The sequence below is a fragment of the Portunus trituberculatus genome, chromosome 42 (genome assembly GCF_017591435.1).
Source record: "Portunus trituberculatus isolate SZX2019 chromosome 42, ASM1759143v1, whole genome shotgun sequence".
NCBI classification, from domain to species: domain Eukaryota; kingdom Metazoa; phylum Arthropoda; class Malacostraca; order Decapoda; family Portunidae; genus Portunus; species Portunus trituberculatus.
Window position 1 is genome coordinate 23,861,332 of NC_059296.1, and position 5,662 is coordinate 23,866,993.

General features: G+C 34.2%; 1 non-coding gene across 1 annotated transcript; it reads left to right on the top strand.

Annotated features, from left to right (window-relative positions):
- The first annotated feature begins 2,566 nt into the window (after positions 1–2,566).
- Positions 2,567–2,640, top strand: Trnak-uuu. The gene has a single exon. It is a non-coding gene; the product is annotated as a tRNA-Lys (tRNA).
- Positions 2,641–5,662: the final 3,022 nt, after the last annotated feature.

The following is a 5,662-nucleotide window of genomic DNA, read 5'->3' on the forward strand; positions in this document are numbered from 1 at the left end:
GAGTATTGACGAGTTGCGCCTGTCGTCCCTATGCTCCTGGGGACAAGGGAGCTGGAGGGATGTGATTATATGAGGAGAGAAAGGATGACTTTGAAAACCTGCACTCACATTCCATGACAAAAAGTAATGAAGCGTCTACCTCAGATCTGTAATTGAAGAAAGTTTTGTGGTACTGGGATATATATATATATATATATATATATATATATATATATATATATATATATATATATATATATATATATATATATATATATATATATATATATATATATATATATATATATATATATATATATATATATATATATATATATATATATATATATATATATATATATATATATATATATATATATATATATATATATATATATATATATATATATATATATATATATATATATAGAGAGAGAGAGAGAGAGAGAGAGAGAGAGAGAGAGAGAGAGAGAGAGAGAGAGAGAGAGAGAGAGAGAATTGCTCTGCCATACCATTATATGAGGAAATAAAAGTTGAGAATTCCAAGGTTATATGAGAAAAATACTGTTAGCCCATGAGAGAATGGATAAAAACATATGTTGTTGCGCTGGAATGTGGACCTGGTCATGAAACTCCTTAGTCACTGGTGAATATGTAACGCACAACGATAAAAATGTAAACATGTATACATTTTTTCTCTCTAAAGTCAGCAACAAATAGTGAAGCACCTTCTGGTCTCCCACAAAAAAAAAAGACATTTATTGCATTATGTGAATTGTGACCCTTTCCTTTATGTTTGATTGACGTTTTGCACAATCTACGTTTCTTGTTAACAAATCCCATGCCATAAACCATGTTCCCTGTCCAGTACACCCTTTCATACACCTTACACTTTATAACGCTGACTTTCACACCCTCTACATTCTTTCAGTATACCCCATCACACACTGTCACTCAGACCTTTCCTTGGATGGACTTGCACGGATCCCACTACTTTTACGTGGTTTATTATTATTTTTTTATTTATTGCGTATTTATATTATGTTTATATGCAAGAGACTGTCAAAAGTAATATATTAAGCATAATACTGTCCATAGATCATTTCGTATGTCTGGAATAACCTAATTTGGTTCCCCTTATGTCAATTTTATTTCTCATCTATTTGTCGCATACCGTGATGACAGATGGGTGGAGAGAAGTCATCAGATCATGCAGGGACGCCACAGAACGCCTGACTTCTGATCTTTGTAAGATTTCTGATTGGTGTAGAGAAAACTTAGTTGTGTTCAATGCCTCAAAAACTTCATTCCTTCATCTGTCAACTCGACACATCTTTCCATACAGCTATCCCCTCTTCTTCGATGGCACTCAACTATCTCCCTCTTTTACACTGAGTATCCTCGGTCTGGCCTTTAGTCATAATCTTAACTGTAAACTTCACATCTCATCTCTCGCTAAAACAGCTTTTATGAAGTTAGGCGTACTGAAGCCTGTGGTGGCGCATGTCGTTTTTTGTGCTCGTATATCCTTTTATTTATTACCCGACATGAGCCACCACAGGACCTCGAATTCCCTAGTAGTGCATGCCAGGGACAAGGGACACCTGCCAGCCTGCCACGGAGTAAAGATCCTTCACACAGGACTGGAAAAGAAATTAAGAAAACCTGTCAAAGCAGCACACATCACCACAGAAGAGGCAACGAACCATAAAGAAGGATTCGTGTGCCTCTCCCGTACAGCCGCGAAACTCATCATCAGTACGATTGGGAGGCCTCCTGACACGGGCCAATCAGCGAGCACAATTTCCTAGCCTGTGACGATGTGATTCTGCCCCGGGGTATATAGGTCCTCAGTCAGCTGCCTGTAAATGCCTGTAAATCAGTCTATGAGCTCTGAGCTCGCTTCGTATATATGTATATATATATATATATATATATATATATATATATATATATATATATATATATATATATATATATATGTGTATATATATATATATATATATATATATATATATATATATATATATATATATATATATATATATATATATATATATATATATATATATATATATATATATATATATATATATATATATATATATATATATATATATATATATATATATATATATATATATATATATATATATATATATATATATATATATATATATATATATATATATATATATATATATATATATATATATATATATATATACACATATATATATAAAACTTTGGCTAACGCCCTTATACTTTTTAGAGAGCTAGCACTCACGTGGGCCTATTCAGTGGGCCTTTTTTTTCTTTGCCCTCGGCTGGCCCTTTTCCTACGTAAAAAAAAAAAAAAAAAAATATATATATATATATATATATATATATATATATATATATATATATATATATATATATATATATATATATATATATATATATATATATATATATATATATATATATATATATATATATATATATATATATATATATATATATATATATATATACACACACACACACACACACACACACACACACACACACACACACACACACACACACACACACACACACACACGGCCCGGTAGCTCAGTGGTTAGAGCGCTGGCTTTTTAAGCCAGATGACCGGGGTTCGATTCCCCGGCCGGGTGGAGATATTTGGGTGTCTCCCCTTTGACGTGTAGCCCCTGTTCACCTAGCAGTGAGTAGGTACGGGATATAAATCGAGGAGTTGTGACCTTGTTGTCCCGGTGTGTGGTGTGTGCCTGGTCTCAGGCCTATCCGAAGATCGGAAATAATGAGCTCTGAGCTCGTTCCGTAGGGTAACGTCTGGCTGTCTCGTCAGAGACTGCAGAAGATCAAACAGTGAATTACACACACACACACACACACACACGGCCCGGTAGCTCAGTGGTTAGAGCGCTGGCTTCACAAGCCAGATGACCGGGGTTCGATTCCCCGGCCGGGTGGAGATATTTGGGTGTGTCTCCTTTCACGTGTAGCCCCTGTTCACCTAGCAGTGAGTAGGTACGGGATGTAAATCGAGGAGTTGTGACCTTGTTGTCCCGGTGTGTGGTGTGTGCGTGGTCTCAGACCTATCCCAAGATCGGAAATAATGAGCTCTGAGCTCGCTCCGTAGGGTAACGTCTGGCTGTCTCGTCAGAGACTGCAGCAGATCAAACAGTGAACACACACACACACACACACACACACACAACACACACACATACACACACACAGTAAGCCCCCTCACTTATGGAATCTCAGCTTGGTGAAATTCCCTTTTGGCGGAAGGGTGGCCACAGACCACCGAGTGCACGCTTGGCGATTTGAATGCAAACTTGGTTGCCGCACGGCAAACCACGCGGCTCCCCGGTGACGTCAGACCTCTCTCTAAACCTATCAGAACGCAGTGTGAGAGTCCCGTTCAGGCATTTTGTTTGGTGCTACCCTCTCTCTGTTCTGCTAGCGTGGGATCGAATTCTGGTGATTTATCGCTAACATGGCTTCTATCAGCGCAACAGTTGGAACCAGTGGGGTAAGAACAATGGGGTGGCGGCAAGGACGAACGTGGATAAGGGAAATCGTACGGTGCGAGTGAAAAGAAGAAAAAATATCAAGATGATAAACGAAGGAAAGATGGTATTTTAGGGGTCAAAAGAGGACTTTTTCAATGACCAAAAGACTGATTGAGGCATTTTTAGGCAGTTTATATCTTATAAATAACGTCTCCTCACTCTTCTCCTGAAGAGTGCATTAACGTTAATCAAACCATACGATAAGCTGTTATTGGGCAGGGCACCTTTGCCCATTAACGTTAAATTACCATTATCGCTATGGGGCAATATATATATATATATATATATATATATATATATATATATATATATATATATATATATATATATATATATATATATAACATATGATGAATGCTCCGTGGGTGGCTGGGTTTCATTATTCAAATTGCATATGAATTGTAGAACCTTTGACCTAAAATTCATTTACATGAAGCTGGCTGCCGCACTGCCACTCAGTCCATGTGGCAGGTAGCGTGCGCACCTCCGCGGGTTGCATCAGTAAGCATTTCTTGTTATCTATTACGTTTATTTTGTTTTATACATGAACGCAAGTGATGAAATTGAGTAAAGGCTTTACAATATTCACATGGATTTCTATGCGTTCCATATACTTTTCTTCTTATATATATATATATATATATATATATATATATATATATATATATATATATATATATATATATATATATATATATATATATATATATATATATATATATATATATATATATATATATATATATATATATATATATATATATATATATATATATATATATATATATATATATATATATATATATATATATATATATATATATATATATATATATATATATATATATATATATATATATATATATATATATATATATATATATATATATATATATATATATATATATATATATATATATATATATATATATATATATATATATATATATATATATATATATATATATATATATATATATATATATATATATATATATATATATATATATATATTGTGAATATAAACGCTTTAACTTCTGGTGACATTACTATTCTTGAGTGTGTTTGCACTGGAGTGACTGATGTTCGCATGTCATCAAGAATTTTCATCTGCATGCATGCATATACATTTACACTGTCGTACCGAGAAATGGTTTATTATCTTGGTAGAAATATATCTAATTGGTGAAGCAGAAGCAAGTCCTTCACCTGTGCTTCTCCTGGAAAGGTAATTTTTTGGAACACTTATGAGATGATAAAACCATGCAGTGTTGTTTGAAGGATTCGGAAATTTTACAGCAAAATATACTTGAAAGATGTAATACAGTGATAGTGTATTCAAAAGAAATGTCTCACAAATTTGATAATGAAGTATTGCTAATTAAAGGATTAGAATGAGTAGCATAAGAACGTAAAGCAATTAAGCAATGTCAAATGCTTTTGCAAGAAAGATCTAAAAACCTATGAAAATATAGGATATATATGCAAATAAAAAGTTAAGAGTTAACTAAGACCAGTTTTGACGAGAAATGTATCAGGCCAGAATCGACATAGCGAGAATCGTAAAGATAAAGACGATGTAAGAGATACAATAGAAGATCAGTGACCTGAACATTTAGGACTGGCGGTAAATTAATACAAGCCCGACTCTGTGAAATGGATGCCTCATATCTGGCAGAAGGAGAGCCGCATGCTTGAAATATTACCAGCAATATATTGGTGTGTATATTCGGGAAAATAGGAGAGATTCTGGCAGTAATACATCGAATAAAATGTGTTTGGGTTTGCATGATAATTAACACACCTGGAATTACCTGACCTCCAAGCTATTTACGGGTGCGCCAGATATTGGCAGAAAAAAAAAGTTACTTAATGTAGAAATCTGCCAAAAAGAAAAAAAAATGTGCTAATTTGTTTATTTGTTTATTTGTTGAATTTTATACCGGAATAACGAAATTCATGAGAAGGATTTGAAACTGACTGGATATAGTTCTCCCCCCTCTCCCCCCCACCCTCTCTCTCTCTCTCTCTTTCTCTCTCTCTCTCTCTCTCTCTCTCTCTCTCTCTCTCTCTCTCTCTCTCTCTCTCTCTCTCTC